At 38.6% G+C, this 20,920-nt stretch overlaps 1 protein-coding gene across 8 annotated transcripts in view; it reads right to left on the bottom strand.

The window, feature by feature from the left end:
- Positions 1-20,920, bottom strand: part of LOC134355426 (AMP deaminase 2-like) — a 170,112-nt gene that overhangs the window by 74,247 nt on the left and 74,945 nt on the right. The window contains exon 1 of one of the 8 annotated variants that reach the window (XM_063065291.1): positions 10,790-10,892. The exons of the other annotated variants lie outside the window; for them this stretch is intronic. The gene's annotated coding sequence lies outside the window, so the exon portion shown is untranslated. Of the gene's footprint in view, positions 1-10,789; positions 10,893-20,920 lie in introns of those variants that run through there. 8 annotated transcript variants of the gene reach the window in all.

The raw sequence follows: 20,920 nt of genomic DNA, 5'->3' as shown, positions 1-20,920 counted from the left end.
CACTGGCCTTCATAAATCAATGTATTGAGTACAGGAGTTGGGATGTTATGTTGAAACTGCATAAGACATTGGTGAGGCCTAATTTGCAGTACTGTATTGTGTGCCACTTTGGTCACCTACCTACAGGAAATACGTAAACAAGTTTGTAAGAGTACAGAGAAAATTTACAAGGATATTGCCAGGTCTGGACGACCTGAGTTAAAGGGAAAGTTTGAAATTGTTAGGACTTTATTCCCTAGAATGTAAAAGACTGAGAGGAGATTTGATAGAGGTGTACAAAATTAAGATGGGTATAGATAAGGTAAATGCAAGCAGGTTTTTTTCCACTGAAGTTGGATGAGGCTAGAACTAGAGGTCATCCAAACATCCGGACCTGCCTTTCGGTTTTTTTTTTGCATTACCTTACTTTCCATTTTTCTATTTATGATTTATAATTTTAATATTTACTAATTTTTATTTTATATATTTTAAATATTTTAATATTTAATATTTGTAATCCAGGAAGTGTGAAGCACAGAATCAAATATCGCTGTGATGATTGTACGTTCTAGTATCAATTGTTTGGCGACAATAAAGTATAAAGTATGGCTTAAGGGTGAAAGGTAAAATGTTTAAGAGGAACGTGGGGGGTTCCACACTGCCCTTGTGCCCACGGCTTTGTCTCTTGGGTGATAGAACAATGATACCTAATGTAAACAATGACAAATTTACTATTTTAAAGGTGGGTCTCATCACAGTTGCAAGAATTATATTGCAAAACTGGAGAAAACCCAGATGTCCAACTGTGAAGGAATAGACTGAAGAAATGATTAAGATTTCATCATATGAACACATGTTGGGAAGAATTAACAGTGAGGGAAAAGTGCAAGACGCGTGGGATCAATTTTGGTTGTATGTTAATCTAAACTTAAATTAACTTCTTTCTGTTTCTAAGTTTTATTTGCTTTCCTGTCATGGGATGGCTGTGTAAATATGCTGTACTGCATCTGCTCTATGATATGCTGTGCTGCTTTGTAAAATAAGAATAATAATAAAAATTTGAATTACAAAAAAAAAAGAGGAACATGAGGGGAAACCTCTTCACTCAGAAGGTGGTGAGAGTGTTGAACGAGCTGGATAGGTGCATAGACAGGAGGGTTATAAAGGGCTATGGTCTGGGTGCAGGTCAATGGGACGAGGCAGATTAATAGTTTGGCACAGACCAGATGGGTTGAAGGGTCTGTTTCTGTGCTGTAGTGTTCTCTATCTTCAAGTGGCTGCATTGCTTTTCTGCAAATAGTACACATTTGTATTCCACTGTCCATCAGAGAATAAATGTTTAGAGCAGTTGATGACACACAAAGCAAGCAGGTGGCTCTGTCCGGGATGGTGTTGGGCTTCGTGAGAGTTACTGTTACTGCATGCATCCAGGCAAGTAGAGTATTCTATCATGCTCCTGACTTACGCCTTACGGATGGTGAAAAGACTTCAGGATGACAAGTCTTGCAATTATCAAGATTAATCCATTTCTTTTTGCTTTATTTTAAACTTACATCAAAAACTATCCGTAGTATGAGTTCATCACATTTTTCATCCTACATGTTCATAAAGTGATTTCCACTTACTTTATGGTAAAACATATATACTACTGATCTTATTTGACCATGTGTATTTGGTAAATTTCATCTCATACTGTTCTTTTTCAGATTCCATTATTTCTGTAATGATATAAATAAATTTGACCATATTGAGTTCTCTAAAGACAGAATCAGTTATTAGTATCCTTGAGCTCTTATTCTTTTTTTTAAATAAAAAGGGGTATGCTACACCAAGGACAGAACTCTGCATCATATTTTTGTACATTCAGTGTCGACTTTATTAGGTATGCCTGTGTACCTGCCTGTTAATGCAAATATCTAAATAGCCAATCATGAGGTAGCAATTAAATGCATAAAAGCATAAAAGGCATGTTCAAGTAATTCAGCTGTTGTTTAGACCAAACATCAGAATGGGGCAGAAATGTAATCTAAGTGACTTTGACCGTGGACGATGACGGTGGTGCCAGATAGGGTGGTTTGAGTATCTCAGAATCTGGTGACCTCCTACAACAGTCTCTGGAGTTTACAAAGAACAATGCAAAAAACAAAAAAACATTCAGTGAGTGGCAGTTCTTTGAGCCCAAGTGCCTTGATAATGAGAGAGGTCAGAGAAAAATGGCCTGGCTTGTTCAAGCTGGCAGTAACTCAAATAACCATACGCTACAACAGTGGTGTGCAGAGAAGCATCTCTAAATGCACAACAAGTTGAACCTTCAAGTGGATGGGCTGCAGCATCAGAAGACCACACCAAGTTCCACTCATGTACCTAAAACAGTAGCCATTGAGTCTACTTTAGTCCAATAGAAGATCAAAAATGAAGAGAGAAAGAAACCTCCTCCATCATTACCTGTTAATAGCCTCAATCTAACCATCCAGTTTCCAGGATACAACAGCTTTCTATATTTATCTGTTACACAGAGCTGTTCAATCAGAACTTTTAAGATGTCACCATAGGTTAAAGTTATCACCATTATTTTTAGGATAGAAAAGATAATCTCAGATGCACATCATTTCTAATAATTTCCATTATGAACTAAAGAAAGTATATTTAATGTTTATTACATAACTTACAAAAAAGTACATTTTACTTGTGATTATGCCAATTCTGATGTATTTTCATGAAAGCAGGTATTGAGCATTACAACCATGCGTATCAATAAAATGCATTTTCCAGCAGGCCGAAACACCTAAAATGTATTTAAAAATGAGAAATTCTGCAACATCCACTAACTCTGCCAAGCAATACCTTCCAAGATCACCCTCCCAACACCAACTATAGATGATAACCTGATACAAGAAATAAAAAGGACAGTAACTTCATCAAAACTCACAAAAGCCAACCCCTAGCATGCTCAGGCACTACATACAACAAGCAATATGACAGTTTGCCACAAACAAAAGCTTTCAATGAATGGAATGTGAAATTCAAGAATGATAAGCCTGCTGGTTCTGAGATCCACATCATGAAGGACTTTGAGAGGCTAGCCATGGTTTGCATTAACTCCAGTCTCCCAGATAACTTTAACCCACATTAATTCAACTACTACGCTCATCATTTGAACCTATTAATACTGAAGGTAGAGCTGTAATCAATAAATAAAACTATAATTCCAAGAAAACCCACCTCTTAACTCCCACAGATGCACAAATGATTAACAGCATTCTGAAGAAACTAACTCGAATGCATAAACAAGAGATTCTGCTGAGGCTGGAAATCCACTGGAGCACACACAAAATGCTGGAGGAACCTAGTAGATCAGGCAGCATCCATGAAGGGGGATAAACAGTTGAAGCTTCAGGTAGGGGCCTGTCAACTATTTATTTCTTTTCATAGATGCTGTATGACCCAAGTTCCTCCAGCATTTTGAGTGTTGTCTGGAGTGCAGTAGTTTCCCCTTCACCTCCAGTACAAAATTGAGACACCATACATTTGTACTGCAAGGTTATAATTACAGGGAAAAAAGACAAAAGTGCGGCAGTAGGAAATAATTTTACATAGTGCCAAAGGCCACAATGAGGAAAATCTGAAATAAAAATAGAAAATGCTGGAACAACTCAGTTCAGCAAGGACCTTTGGATAGAGTCTGTTAAATTATTTAGCAACACAGTGCGGAGTTGGCCCTTTGAACAATGTCACCCCTGTGACCCTAATGTGACCCTAACCTATTCACATGATATTTTCCAATGAGCAATACCAAAAACAGCAGGTCTTTGAACTACAGGAGGAAATTGGAGCACCCAAGGAAAACATACTCATTCCATGGGGTGGACATACAGAGACTCTTTACAGAGAATGTCGGGATGGAATTCTGACACCGAGCTGTAATAGCATCATGCTAACCACTAGATCAAAAATTTTAATACATTAGTAAATAATCACACTTTTGAGTGGATATAGGCTCATGAAAATCCCTCAAATGGGTTTAGTAGATCTTTTCACAAACAAGAGAAAATCTGCAGATGCTGAAAATCCAAGCAACACACACAAAATGGTGGAGGAACTCAGCAGGCCAGACTACATTTTGTGTGTGTTGTTCAGTAGATCTTTTGCGATGAACTGAAGTATCTAGTACTAGAGAGCATGTCTTTAAGGTTAAAAGGGGGCATGTGAGGCAAGGTTTTTTTTAAAATACACAGAGTAATGCACTGCCAGGGCGGTGGCAGAGCTAGATATCACTGGAGCATTTAAGAAACTTGTAAGCAGGTATATGAATACGCAAAGAAGAGAGGGATGTGTTCAATGTGTGGGGAAAAGGGATTAGATTAATTAGGATTCGTTGGTTTAATTAACTCAGCACAACATGGTGAGCGAAAGGGCCTGTCCCGTGTTGTGTGTTGTATGTTCTATCTTCTTTTGATGCAAGATTAAGCAAACAAAATTAGCATATCAGATATAGAAGCAAATTTGAGTGCAATAACCCATTTGTCTTGATAGACACTGACTAAATAAAGAATCAAGAAAAGTTAAGCTCAACCAATCAATACTGAAGTAAAACTTTCTCAATTCACTGTAAGACTATCCTCCATATACAATAAACACTGAAGATTTGGAATTTGAACATTATTGCTCTTTTTTCATATCATTCCAGGCATCCTTATATTCTTCATCGACAGCCCTTTCAGAACTAGAAAAACTTAATACACAAAACTAAAAAGCTTAATTTTATCTGAGATTCATACATCCTTCCAGCTACAAATCAAAGCAGGCAACAAGGTGTGTTTAGACGTTCAACAACAGCGTACAATCCACCACAAAGGACTGCACAGTAACAGCCTGGGAGCACTCGCCATCTGATCTCCCTCCATGGGGAAGCATTTTATCATGCATTGTGTACCTTTACACTTCTGTGTCCCTCCAACTCAAAGTAAAAAAATGAACAATTAAGCTGTTCTCCTTCTAAAACTGCAATATCTCTGCTTATAACAGTGAATGACTCAATAGTGAATAAAAATTCAATAATTAAACTTCATAATCTAGACAGTATCTTTATGAAGGGATACAGCTCAAATATATTGTTGAGTCCAAAGACACAGTCAGAAACAAGGTATTCATGCAACAATGTAATACCTCCGAGGCGGGAGGAGAGAGAGAGCAGCACACTGCGTGCGTGCACAGCCCTCCAGTGAAAAATGATATCGTATCTATTAAATAGGGGCCGTGGACAATTCTGATTTGATGGAGAATGGACGTGAAAGCACAGAGGAACATCTGGAGAAATTTCTGAAACGCTCGTTCGCTGCTGTCGTTACTGCGTAGTCGGGAATCTTTCGGAGGGTAGGCCTCAAAATCCCCGGCTTTGCCTGCTGTTGGCGACCGAGGTTGAGGTCGAATCGTTCAGACAGAGATGGCGCTCAGTACTTGGTGTCGGAGAGCTGATCAGAGCTCGAAGTTTTCGGATGACTCAGAGTCGGACTGTGGTCGGCATAGCAGGGAGAGTTCCTCCTTCTCCCATCTGCGTGAGATGTGGGACGTTTGAGAGACTTTGAACTTTTACTGTGCTCATGGACTTCTTCATCAAGTTATGGTATTGTTGCACTCTTGTAACTATATGTTATAATTACGTGGTTTTGTCAGTTTTTTTCAGTCTTGGTCTGTCCTGTGTTTTGTGATATCACACCGGAGGAAATATTGTATCATTTCTTAATGCACTAAATGACAATAAAAGACAACATGTCTTCATAATGTAAAAAAAAACACTAGAATTGGAATAAGTCTCATTATTTGTATTCAGCACAGATTATTTACAACTCCATTCTGCCACAATGTCACTTCCTGCTCTGAAATCCCTATTTTCCCTGTTGAACATGCAACAAAAACAGCTGTCATTAGATGAGATGGTGTACAATTCCATATGTTAACCTAAAAACTTGCGCTAACAATAACTAATTGGTTAACTCAGCTGTCATATACAATACAAAACTATGAAAACTGAAAAAGGTGATCAAGCTCAAAATGTGGTTGAGTTACAGAACATTGCACTGCTGAAGTTCCAAAAAGAAATCACAATAAGTCATATCTGGCATTCAATCAGTTCTCCTGGAAACTCAGCTATAATCATAGAAGTGCACTTAACCATACTCAGCATCCTCAGGGTTAGGGATTAGGAAGCATGAATTACTCCCATAAGATTAAACTTGAATTTATATTCCTTCACTCTACACAGAACACCTTTGTAAGATTCGCCATACGATTCTCCTCACTATTAAGACAAATATCTTTTTCTTTCTCCCACCACTAAAAATAGATTTTTTTCTCCTCAGTAACTACATGACAATTTTAACATTTAACCTACATGGTCATTCAGTTTCTTGTTCTATAATATTTAAAAGTACATCTACTTATCACATTTGTTATTTAGTATCAAAGTAGAATCTAAAGCATAAAGTCCTTAAATTAACAAGTCTGGTTCATCTTTCAATAAGACTGTGATTGATCCACTGCATGAAACCCACCTTTTCATCTCATCCTTTTCCTTAATCAAAAAAATCTGAGCTTAGCTTAAACTATATTCATCATCTGAACAAGCATTACAGCATGGTAAAAGGCATCCGTTAGTCTTGCGAGACCATGGATCTGTGCCTGGAAAGTCTTCACTCTCCGGGGCGCAGGCCTGGGCAAGGTTGTATGGAAGACCAGCAGTTGCCCATGCTGCAAATCTCCCCTCTCCACGACACCAATGTTGTCCAAGGGAAGGGCAATAGGACCCATACAGCTTGGCACCAGTGTCGTCGCAGAGCAATGTGTGATTAAGTGCCTTGCTCAAGGACACAACACGTTGCCTCGGCTGGGACTCAAACTCACGACCTTCAGGTCGCGAGTCCAATGCCTTAACCACTAGGCCACGTGCCCACAGCATGGTAGAATATTTCAAAGATTCACAACCCTAAGGTAAGAAATTTCACATCTAAATGAATAACCTTTTATCCCGAAATTTCTGTCTCCCTAGTTCCGGACAATCCCAACTAAGAAAATAAGCTTTCAGTATCTATTCTGTCAATCACTTGCAGAATTAAATATATTTCAATAAAATCTACTGTTGTTCTTCTATGTTATTGAGTTTACCTCCAACCCATTTAATTGGTGCCTCATAAGCAGTTTATCCCAAAAATTAATCCAGTGAATCTTTCCTGCCGACTCCAAGGTCTATATATCCTCATTCAGATGTAGAGACAAAAGCTGTAGATAATACTCCAAGCTTGACAAAATTAAAGCCCTGCACAGTAAACTTCATTGCACTTGCAACAACTCCTATTACAATAAAGACAATTGGATATTTTGCCTTCATTGTTAATTTCTGTGTTGTGCATACAAGGTTCCTTGTATAGCGTAGCAGTTAGTGCAATGCTTTTACAGCTTAGGGTGCTGGAGTTTGAAGTTTAATTCCAATGCCATCTGTAAGAAATTGGTAAGTTCTTCCCATGTCTGTGTAGGTTTCCTCTGGGTGCTGCAGTTTCCTCCCATGGTCCAAAGCCATACAGTTAGTATCACAAACACAAGAAAATCTGCAGATGTTAGAGATCCAAGACAACACACACAAAGTGCTGGAGGAACTCAGGTCAGGCAGCATCTACTGAAAAGAGTAAATAGTCACCATTTCGGATCAAGACTCTTCATCAGAACCTGATGAAGGGCTTTGGCCCAAAACCTCAATTTTTTATTCCTTTCCATAGACGTTGCCTAACCTACTGAGTCCTCCAGCATTTTGTGCGTGAAACCAATCAGTAGGTTAATTGGTCATTATAAATTGTCCTGTGATTAGGCTAGGGATATATCAGTGTGTTACTGGCAGGCTCAATGGGCCAGAAGGGCCTGTTAAGCACCGTATCTCCAAATAAATAAATAAAATACATTTTCACTTTGACTTATGAAATTGAATAGTAATACATTGATCACTTTCCCCAAAACTAGAGTCATAGAGCACCACAGCATAGAAGCAAGCCCTTCTGCCCATCTATTCTCTGCTGAACCAACCTGTTTTGAAAGTAGTTATGATAGATATCGTGGAATCTTCTTCCAAAATTCCATGTAGAATAGTTCTCATAAGATCAAAAGGTATTGAATGTATCAAAACTATTTTAGACAGGAAGGATGGGGTGATATTTGGAAGCATTCCTAGAAATTGGACTTTACTGGAATTTAACATAATGCGAAGCCTTGTTGCCTGCACAAGCATCAAAAAAATGCGATATGAAAAAAAGTGTTGATTTAAATTATTTTCCCAGTCCCCCATCCTGACAGCACTATACAGACAACCTTTCTCTTGTGTTTGCAGCAGGTATTTTAATTTCCATTGAAAGTTTTTCTTTGTCTTCCTCATGTACTGAAAATATTGTGTATTGGAAGAGAGCGACTGTAAAAACAGTACAAACCAATGAAGAGATTTATCAGAACCTTGTTACACTTTTCTGGCCAAACAAATCCAAAAGTAAACTGTTTCTTCTATCATCGCAGCTAACTTAGGTCTTCAGCAAACATCAAATCTAACTGTAGGGATTTGAAGTCGAACTTCAAAATCTGATAACGTTATTTAATTCCAAATCCATTAAACTATTTCTATCTTTCAGCTCAAAATTAATGTTCCAAATGAATCATTCAATTTCTAAAAGGGCTAAAAATGCTGACAGGTGTTGTTTAACTTTACCTTAAATGCTTACTGCATGTAACACATTTAGATTTGTATCAGCAACTTTAATTGCCGAGAATTTCTCAAAGCTAAACTGAAAATAAAAACTAAGAGGTAAGGAAGCTAACTCCTTCTGATTATAAATTCATAATGATACAAGAAGCTTCAGGTAGGTATGCAAACTCATCATCCACTGACAGATTGGAGCTGCCTGACCCAATTTCACCCAGCAAGCTGACCAAATGATATTATGAACTTTTCATTGGAACTGCATCAATAAACACCTGACTTTTTTTTAATTCTCTCTTTGCAAGGCAGCTTACTTCCTTTTTAACTTCAATTTCATTCATGGGTCTAACATGTTGATGCATAGGTTGCCTAATAGCTTAAAAAATGTTACAAGAAATATCAAGTCAGGCTGATAGATGTATTAAAAAAGCATCAGTGACACAGACTATTCAAATAACTCCAATATGGTACTTTTTAAAATCACAAATTGTGGCTAAAGTGTTAAAAGATCCAGATGTTACAATGTCATGAGACAGGGCACCAGTATGGCATTTTACACTGTTCAGAAAGTTGTAATTATGTTTACTTGATTAAATTATACAGTGCTGGAGATTAATGCCCAGTCAAAGAAAAGAACAATTATTTAAGATTTTGAAATCAAAATGTAAAGGAACAAGGAATAAAAGTTATGGATGGGGTTACTGCAAACCCCACATTTCCCAGCATGCCATAAATCTTCTGTGCCAATAATTTCCATTTGCTGGTAACAATTTTGCAATTGTTCCTTTGTTTTCTTTTCTCTCGGCCTCCCATGTCCATTAATCTCGTTCCCCTTTCACATCAATCCTCCTTCAATCATTTGATTGCTCCTGCCTCATATCGTAGAGATCTTTTTTGAATTCTTTCCTTCCCTAGCAACTTGCTCTTTATGTTTGTTTAACGATTATTACTTGTATACTTTCATTGCTGATTAAAAATCACTTTCTTAGCACAGATGCTGCCACATTGATTTCAACACACCTTGGCATTATTTTACCCCCTCCAACTGAACAATGGAAAAGAAAAACCTCAGTTAGGGCATGGATGATGAATTAGTAATATTGGAAAACAAATTAGTTACAACACAGGTAAATTCAACTACGAATCCGAAGCAACAATGTTTTTTAAAAAAAAGAATAAAATCATAAAGCTGTGTAAACAAATTTCAAATGCCCAAGTCAAAAAACAAGGTTACGACTATTTTCGCATCACACACATGCTAATTTGGGTATTGCCCAGCAAATCAGAATGGCTGCATCTCTTCCTTGAGTTATTAAAACTTTAACCAAGACAAGCATTAGATTAAAGCCATGAAAACGTAAGTATTTCATTAAAACGAAAATCAATGCTGCATATTACACAGGATGCAGCATCTAACTGCAGAATAAACAGCAGACACTCGCTCAGACGTACAATTACAAGGTAGAGCTGCGCCGAATGGACTTTCAGAACCGAATCACATACATTTAGCCGGGAGAAAGTAGACCAGCTCAGATATTCGACGTGTAAGTGGACAACTACAGCAAGTACACCCTCCGGATTAAATCCTTTATACATACTGCAGTCACTACCGCATAACCTGGCAACAGTATTTAGCCACACATTTCAGTTACCTCTTGCGGTTAATAAATTGATGTACAATCTACATTAAGATCGGCAGAATTGATGAGGCCACGCAATGCAGAGACGAAGGCGATTCTGATTTCATACAGAGGAAGTGCAAGGTTATATTAAACGTGCCTTCTCGGCATTCCCGTATTAATTACTGCAATACAATCCCTGAAACTTATACATTATTAATTTTAATTTTTAGCCCGACTGAAAACTGCAACTTTTTGTGTTTAAAAGCTTCCATCTAGCAATGTGCTACTTACCAAGCAGCTGAAGAAAAAGGGAGAGGGAGATGGGGGAGGGGGTTACAATGCTGCACGAGATTTTCTAGACTCGCTTCGCCTATTTGCTTGAAATCAACACCGAATACAAACGAAACATAAATGGGATTATTGCAGTCACCCCAGAGAGATGGTAGCGCTTTATTACCCGTTTTGTCGACGAGGAACCAGCAATCATCCGAACTCCTCAGCCTCAGCACCGAGCCGCCGTTAAATAGCAACAATCACTGCCACCCTCCCAGCTGGCAGAGAGGAAAGGCTCGCCAAACCAAGCCCCTCCCAAGCCACGCGTGATGCAACACTGTCCCCGAGAAGTTGGGATATATTGGCCTGAGTTTACGATTCACCCATCAGCGAAACCAGAACAAATCCTAACAGAATGAGCATTCATTCGTCATGCCAAACCGATGGTTTTCAACTGCACCTCTCGTACAGATATGGGTGCTGATTTTGCCGACAGATCATAAAATAGACAGATCTGTACTTGGGTCATTATGCTACATGGCCCAATGTATTTCCCACCCACTCTGTCCTTTTTTTCCCCGAGGTCTCACTCTTATCGGAGGTGAACCCTGATCTCCCCATCTACCTCGGATGGCCCTGCACTGCACTCTCCCATCAGAATAGCACAACAATTCCACCCTGAATGTACTCATGCATGGAATGATCTATCTGGATGGCACGCAAGCAAAAGCTTTTCGCTGTATCTTGGCACATGTGACAATAATAAACCAATTCCAATTCTATCGATATGCATTAACTACCCAGGTTAAAATCTCACACTCTGTCCAGACAAGCATTGGCATGTATAATATACCATCTACTAGCATAGGTATTCACAACCAGTTGATCATGGTAGTTTGCCAAGTTTGAGGATCCCACACAGGTATCAATATAAAATGGATGTTATTTTTTAGTTACCTCTCCAAAAGGGGCCTGTGACTTCTGTCTGCTTCCCTTGGCTGCAGGGTTTAGTAGTATGTAATACAGTCTCAAAGCCCTCAACCATTTCTTGCAGGTGACTCTTCACACAGACCACAATGAAATTCCATTATGCGATTAGTTTCATCATTGAGCTGACCATATACATAGATGAGGTCAAACCCCATTGCCATTCAATGCAAATCTCCGCCAAATTACACAATAAACAGACGGCAGACGGACCTAAGCAAGTTATAATGACCTAAACTGATAGCTAATAGTCATGGAATAAACATATAAACTTTTGATGAAGTGAGGGATATAGGGATTGGCCAAGAAAGTGGAGATGAGTTAGAAGTTCAGGAATGATCTTACTGAAATAATGCAGTACCTGCATTTGTTCTGATTTCTTAATGTGTGATCCATGTTAATTTTATGATTTTCTCAAAGGATTTCTCATAAATATGATGTAATTTTCATTCAAACAACAACTGCATTAAAAAGGCAAGCCTCAACATTAATGCTAATGAACGAGAAGTAGGTACTTTATATATTTTATCCATTGGCTCTTCATGTGGCCTTGGATCACCCGGACAATATAAATGCCTATGTCAGGATACAGTTTATTGACTACAGCTCAACATTTAACATAATCATTCCTGATTGAAAAACTCCCTCTACAACTGGAACTTCAACTTTCTAACCGAAAGACCACAATCTGTGCCGACTGGAAATACCATCTCCACCTTGCTGACAATCAATACTGGCGCACCTCAAGGATGTGAACTTAGCCCAATGCTCTACGCTCTTTACACCCATGACAGTGTGGCAAGGCACAGCTCAAATGCCACCTATAAATTTGCTGATGGTATAGCTATTCTTGGCAGAATTTCAGATGGTGATGAGATATATCAGCTAGTTGAGTGGTGTCGCAGCAACAACTCTGCACTCAGCATCAGTAAGACCAAAGAACTGATTGTGGACTTCAGATAGGGTACGACAAGGAAACACACACCAGTCCTCACAGAGGGATTAAAGTAGAAACAGTGAACAATTTCAAGTTCCTGGGTGCCAATATCTTTGAGGATCTATCGCAGAGCAAACATATCAATGCAGCTACAAAGAAGGTATGACAGCAGCCATTATTCATTAGGAGTTTGAGATTTGGTATGTCACCAAAGACAGTCGCAAATTTCTGCAGATGGAGAGCATTCTAACTGGCTGTATCACTGTCTTGTCTGGGGGGGGGAGTGAGCTACTGCACAGGGTCAAAATAAGCTGCAGCGAGTTGTAAACTTAGCTCTGCCATAGGCATTAGTCTCCATAGATTCCAGGACTTCTTCAGGGAGCAACGCCTCAAAAAGGTGGCATCCATCATTAAGGACCCTCATCAACCAGGTCATGCCTTGTTCTCACTGCTACCATCAGGAAGGAGGTAGAGAAACCTGAAGGAACGCACACAACGGTTCAGGAACAGCTTCTTCCCCTCTGCCATCTGATTTCTGAATGGACATTGAACCCATGAACACTACCTCACTACTATTTTTCATTTTCATTTTTTCACTACATATTTAATTTAACTATTTAATATATACACTTACAGTAATTTAGTTTATTTTCTATTATGTGATGCATTGTACTGCTGCTTCAAAGACAACAAATTTCATGACATATGCCAGTGATATTAAACCTGATTTTGATTCCTCTTGCTGAACTTGGAACAATGAATAGATCGAGATATTCATCAGCAGGAACAGCTTCCTTATTCTGTATGGTTTAGATCAGTTTCTATCTGCCTGAACCAAGTCTAAATTAAGTTGATATAAGTGATGGGTTTGAAATGGGTTAGGCGTGTATCCTGACAAAGCACTCAGATTCAGTGCCATGCTGACCCAGCTCTGCAGCTTATCCAAGTCAGGATAACTTGTCAGGCATATGTTCTCAGTTCTTCATCAATATTTAGTGTTTCATGCTCAAACTGGTAAATAGTACCTTGAGATAGTTTTATTTATGGCAATGCAGGATAGATATGAAAAATTAATTACAGCTGATTGAGGTTGGGCCATGTTGGATATAGCCATATTAATTAAAAACAAGGTTTAATTTTACTTTGAGCATACCTCTGGTTTAGATATCCAATGACAATTGTATTACAAAAAGCATGTGACCTTCAAATGGCTCTTTTGGCCACTGATGGTTGTGGGAAATGCATTGGAAAGAGAAGTTAAGCCATGATTTTGAATGGTGTAGCAGGCTGAAAGGATAGACTGACCTTCCTCTGATTTAATCAGTTCTGACCTTTGGAAAAGCAAACACCTTCAATCTCCACATAACCTGCAAGTTCAGTAAAATTCGTAGGCCATGCAGTGGCACAAGTTTAGATTTTATCTCATCAATCAAGCAAATGTTTAAGTTTTATATGTTACTTTTTCCCCCTATACTTACATAATGTATCTCATTAATCTTCTCCTGAAAGTTCTCCAGACAGTAGCTATCTACAAAGATTCAAGTGCAAATAGTCCACAAAGAATGTTTGGAAAGTTTACTTACCTCACATTCCAGTCTTTTCTGGAAGTGCTAAAGCTAAATGAATATTCATGCAGTCATAGAGTCAAAGATACAGGTCCTTTGGCCCATATAATCTATGCCAAACTTTTGTTGAATTTTCACCCTAAACACCTGACCTCCAATTCTTGGTAGTTTGATTAACAAAGTGCAATTAAATCACAAACAAGACAGAAAATGCAGATGCCAGAAATCCAAGCAACTCACAAAAAATGCTGGAGGAACTCAGCAGGCCAGGCAGCATCTATGATAAAAAGTACAGTTGACATTTCAGCCGAGACCCTTTGTCAGGACTGATTTTCCACAGATGTTGCCTGGCCTTCTGAGTTCTTCTAGCATTTTGTGTGTGTTGAAAGTGGTATTAATATTGTATTTTAAAAGAAAAGGTCCAATCTACAATCCTCCCATCGCCATTCTTTACCACCAAAACATCCAAATTCTAACATTTCTTTCAATTCATGGAACTAATAAACTTATCTTGTGTAATGCTTACTCTTGGAAATATGTGGACAAGATAACTGCAATGCATATTTTTGGTATATATTTGATTCAGTTGCCATTATTGCACAAGAACGTTTGACAAAAATGCTTATGGAAAAATTTAATCTGATATTGCAATAGTAACCCAGTTGTTTACATACACTGCACTGAAAATGATACATGGCTCTGGCTGCTCAGATGTAGCTTGATTTCAACACTGCAACATTAGTATGGAACATATTTTATTCTGGGTAAAGAAAAAGCCACAATAATAATGGTGGTTGCTAAAAATAACCACAATTGTTTCCTGGGAACATCAGAAAACTCATACTCTCAACATACCTTGCTCTGGGAACTAGACTTTATTTATCAACTTTGATGTTTAATAAAAACTATCCTCTACAAAACACTAACACAGAAGTGAATGGTTTTGACTACAGTTGGGCTTAGTGACCATAACTCAAATTTTGTCATAAAATCTATCAATTGCAGTTGCACTGCAAATTAAAATAATTTCAAAGGGTAAATATGCTCAAACTTCAAAGTTCAAAGTAAATGTTATCATCAAAATACGTATGTGTCACCTGCAGGTATACTCAGCAAATCTATAGGATAGTAACTATAATAGGATTAATGAAAGATCAACCAGAGTGTAGAAGACAACAAACTGTGCAAATGCAATATAAATAAATAGCAATAAATAATGAGAACATACAATAACAAGATAAAGAGTCCTTAAAGTGAGATAATTGGTTGTGGGGACATCTCAATGAATGAGCAAGTGAGTGCAGTTATCCCCTTTGTTAAAGAGCCTGATGGTTTTTGGGTAGTAACTTTTCTCGAACCTGGTGGTATGAGTCCTGAGGCTCTTATACCTTCTACCTGATGGCAGCAGCAAAAAAAGAACATGTCCTGGGTGCTGGCAATCTCTAACGATGGATGCACACACAAAATGCTCGAAGAACTCAGCAAGCCAGCCAGCTTCTATGGAAGAGTACACTCGATATTTCGGGCTGAGATTCTTCAACAGGACTGGAAAAAAATGATGAGAGGTCACAGTAAGAAGGTGGGGGCAGGGTGAAGGAAGAACCACAAGGTGATAGATGAAACTGGGGGGGGGGGAAAGAAGAGGGGTGAAGGAAAGAGCGAGCTGGGAAGATTGGTGAAAGAGATACAGGACTGGAGAAGGGGGAATATCCAGTCCTGTATCTCTTTCACCAATCTTTCCAGCTCTAGGAGAGGACAGGAGGCATCCCGCTTTTTCTGGCAGATGGAGCGTTGGTATTTGGCAAAATGGTTTCCCAATCTGCATTGGGTCTCACCAATATACAAGAGGCCACACAGGGAGCACCAGATATAGTCGATGACTCCAACAGACTCACAGGTGAAGAGTCACCTCAACTGGAAGGACTGCTTGGGGCCCTGAATGGTAGTGAGGGAGGAGGTGTAGGGACAGGTGTAGCTCTTGTTCCAGAAAAAGCGGGATCTCCCAGTGGCCACGCATTTTATTTTGACTTCTCATTCCCATTCTGATATGCCAGTCTATGGCCTCCTTTACTGTCAGATCACACTCAGGTTAGAGAAGCAACACCTTAAATTCCCTCTAGGTAGCTTCCAACCAGATGGCATGAATATCAATTTCTCAATCTTCTGGTAATGCCCCCCCTCTCCTTCAGCATCTTTCATTCCCATTTCCCTCTCTCAACTTATCTCCTTACCTACCTATCACCTCTCTCTGGTGCTCCTCCCCGTTTTCTTTCTTCCATGGTCTTCTGTCCTCTCCCATCAGATTCCCCCTTCTCCAGCACTGTACCTCTTTCACCAATCGACTTCTCAGCTCTTTACTTCACCCCTCAGCCCCCTCCTGCTTTCACCTATCTCCTTGTGGTTCTTCCTCCCCTTCCACTACTTTCTTACTCCGACTCCTCATCTTTTTTGTCCAGTCCTGATGGGCGGTCCCATCAGGAAACGTTGACTGTACTCTTTTCCACAGATGCTGCCTGGCCTGCTAAGCTCCTCCAGCATTTTGTGTAAATTGCTTGGATTTCCAGCATCTGCATAGTTTCCTCTTGTTTCTGCTGATGTATGCTGCTCTCCTACAGCAGCATTTCATGTAGATGTGCCCAGTGGTTGGGAGGACTTTACCCCTGATATGTGGGCCAAATCCACTACCTTTTGTAGGATTTTCTGTGCAACTGCAGTGGTGTTTTCATATCAGACTGTGATGCAGCCGGTCAGTACACTCTCACTACACATCTATAGAAGTTTGTCTACGTTTTAGATGTCATACTGAATCTCCACAGACTCCTGAGAAAGTAGAGGCGCTGCTGTGCTTTCTTCACAATTGCACTTATTTGTGGGTTCAAGACAGATCCTCTGAAATTTAAAGTTGCTAACCCTCTCCATCTCTGATCGTCCGATGGGGACTGGCTCATGGACCTCTGGTTTCCCTTTCCATAAGTCTACAATCAGTTCCTTGGTCTTGCTGACATTGAGTGTCACCACAAACAAATTAACAAGAGTGTGATTTAGAGACCTATCTGCATGTCCAGATGAGTGTTATAGATCTATTCAAATACAAAAATAAAAACCACAACAACGAGTAAAATACTTAAAATGTGTGTACTGAGTGGAGAGGGGCAAAGGATAGCTAGGAGGAAGGAAGGATTGAAAGGATATCTGAATTTTGTCTATGAGAAGAAAGGAATTTAAAGTATTTACTGAAGGTCTGTCAGATTTCCACTAACTAGTTCAATATCCAAGTAGCCTTTTCTTTGAAGGCAGACACCAGGATAATGTCCAAGGATGTAGGTACTAGGATATACCCTCTTTTCCAGTTCTGAAGTAGAGAGTCCAATTTGAAAGATTAACTTTATCCCTATTTCTACAGAAGCCACCCGACTAGCTGCATGTATCCAGTATTTTTACCCCCCACAAATTTCTAATATCCTCTTTTTTTTAATCTTCAGAATATGCCCTTCATTTACTTGACCCATCACATTTGAAAGATGATATTTCCTACAACACAACAGACTGGATGGAATTTAGCAGGGCTTAAATCTTCTGAATCAGAGGCGAAACTGCTGCCAGTGAACCAAGATATAAATACAGTTACATATTATGGAATGATTCTTTATTGGTTCTGTTGTTGGCCAAGATGAATGAAAGGATGCAGAAACAAAATTGTAGAAATAATTGTGTGACAAATAAGTTATTGTAGCTCTGTGCCCAATTGTAGCTTTGATTCATGCACATAACCACATCAGAGTATGACTGAATACCTATGTATTCAAAATTTACAGTATATCAGTGAAGGAGTGAGTATTTGGAACAACCGTTGGTATAATATGGTAGAAGACTAAATTTGACATTATAGGGAAATTGAACAGGGAATATGTTAATCAAACTAAAATAATAAATTAATACCTGACAATTTTCATTTTTGGAATTGATTTCAGAAACCAAAAGCAAAACATCTTGCAATGACAAATCAGATTACAAAAAAATGCTGATCTCTCCATCAATAGTAACTCTAAGAAGGGATATTGTATGAACAGTAGTTCATTCATTCATAAGTTTTCTACAGACACTATCTCAATCAATAACCACGAGCTCTTGATACAAGTGTAAAATTCCATTTTAGTCTTTGTTAATAGAAAGTTACATTTCTTTTTATAATGAGAGAAAGTGGTTCATTTTGCATGGCAGGGCTTGTATAATTATTTTTAAATGTTTCCACTAGCTATCAGTATCATTATGTCACTACATAATCCTGGAAAAACAGAGCAACACAGAAAATGCTGGAGGAACTCAAGAAGGTCAGGCAGCATCCTGTGGACTGATGAAGGAATTTAGCCTGAAACATCGATTGTTTATTTCCCTCCACAGATACTGTAGTGGCAAATTGAACAAACCAATGCAGCTGCTGGCAACCACAAATGTAGTTATCTTTGTATGGTGCGCCCTCTGATCAATCCAATAATAATGTTCCAAAAAGTCAAAGAAATGTATTTCATACTTTATTAGCAACTAGCAAAACACAACATTTTGAAGTAATGAAACTTATGAAATGAAAACTAGCAATATTAAAAGTTCTTAAGTGGACTTGTGAATTAAGTGTAATTAAGCAAAATTAAAGCAATCAACAAAAGATTATGACACCCAGTGGTCCCAGCTCTAAAAACTAACTAGAATAAAGCATGAATATGTAGCTAGATCCTCGGCTTTTACCATGCCTCACCTACATGACTAGCTACCATAATAAACATGTAACTCAGAATACAATGTAGATAGAAAACAGATGCATGGCTCCTACAGCCTGATCTGCTGAATTCCTCCAGCATTTTATGTGTTGCTTTGTGTTATTTTTCTGAGCAATTCTTCAGATATTCTGTTCATGTTGTGAACATTTTCTACTAACACCAAAAACCATCTGGTTCCTACAGTATCTCACAAAGTTATGTTCGTAAGTGGTCCGGTTCCGAGAGACCAATGTGAAGTAATCATATTGCCGATAATTATTATTTATGATAATCATCATTGTGCAGGAGATCCGCTAGCAACGGGCCTCCCATTTTATCCATCACACAAAACATTCAAGTACCAATGTACAGTATCACAGCACACTGTAACAATAGATCAGTCTTATATTTCCAAAAGATGTACATTCTCTTTGGGAAGGCAACTCACAATATCCTCAGGCTGTTTTCACAAAGCTGATATTAGATTGCTGGTATGGATTAAAAACTGCTTGACAGACAGGAAGTAGAGGAAATAAATGGTTCATTTCAGAATGGCAGATGGTATTGAGTGGGGGTACCACAAGGATCAGTGCTCAGCCCAGGGTCCCTCATAATGTACAACTTGGGTGACAGAGAAGAATATAACCTTTAGAATTTTGCTGAGAATCTTATTCTGGTGTACTTGTCCCTGAAGGCAAAAATGTAAGTACTGCAAGCAGTTTAGTTGACAACTGATACATTGGCATTCAGACTAAAAAAGGTTTAAGAACAGGAACTACAATTGCTACAATTGTGCAGGGCCTTGATGAGGCAAGATGTAAGAAAATTGTTTCCCTGGTTGGGGTGTCAGGAATGAGGGAGGGGCCTTTGTCTCAGGTACACTATGGTTGAGATGAGAAGAAGTTCCTTCACTCAAGAGACCAGTGAACTTGTGGAATCACTATCACAGAGGGCTAAAAGAGTCATGCTGATGACTATACTGAAGGGAGATGTACACATTTTTAAGCATAAGAGACATCAAGAGATATGGAAAGAATGTAGGAGTATATTAGCAGAGCAGGCTCAAAGAACTAAATGAGACACTCCTGCCCTTGGTTTCACGCGTCCAAATCTCTTGTCACCTTTCCTTGGAAAAATATTGTAACTCCTCTGTCACTGAATCTATCCCTGGAATTTCCCCCCCCCCATTAATACTGTGAGACTTCAACAACAGGATGGAAGTAATTCAAGAGCTCACATCCACCTTCTTGAAGGCAATTAGAGATGATCAGTAAACACAAATGATCCAAATTTCAAGAAAATGAACTAAGAAAAATGTTTCTGAAACAGCAATTTTTAAACATGCGGGTCAAGTACGAACAATAATTAAATATTTTTTAAAATATTATCCTGCAATTGTGCAATACCTTCAGCTATAGCACATACCCCAGTTAGATATTGCATTTGAGCCATCAAACTGGTAAGTGTTATCATTTTTGGTCAATATTAGCTATTTGCAGAATTTTTAACGAACCCAAATTTAATGATTTCAAATGTTCTCTGCATTGACGAAGGCAAAATGCATGTACATAATGGTTTTCAAACTACTTGCCTCTTGTAACTTTAATGGGAGTCCTCATCTGGAGAGATGGCTTTCAAACTACTCTGATAAGAAATCCTCATAAATCTCAGCCCAGAAGTATCACAAATTGCGACCTAAAGATTTTGAAAGACTGTCAGGTACAGAGAACAAAATGAAAACTGATGGGTGACTTGTGAGATCTTTTTCCATTGTTCATTCAGATAGTCTTGGTACTGTTAGTCCTTAATATGCATTAATAGTCTAATAGCTTAATAGTCTGTAACAAGATTTTTTTTTGAACTTTTAGGATCCTCATGAATTTCTATACCTATGCTGCTGGCTTCAGAGTTCTATCATTTAAAGATAATGATGGGTATTGCATGAAAGGAATTTGCATGTTGTGCATTCTAGTGTGCCTTCTTTCAGGTGATAGTGGTCACAGGTTTATAAGCTAATATTGAAGAAGTTTTGCAGAATTTTTGTAGTGGGCTTTATAGAGGCTACATCTTTA

Source organism: Mobula hypostoma, chromosome 13, assembly GCF_963921235.1.
Source record: "Mobula hypostoma chromosome 13, sMobHyp1.1, whole genome shotgun sequence".
NCBI lineage: Eukaryota > Metazoa > Chordata > Chondrichthyes > Myliobatiformes > Myliobatidae > Mobula > Mobula hypostoma.
Note: the sequence above shows the minus strand (reverse complement) of the source record. Positions and strands in the feature narration are given on the sequence as shown.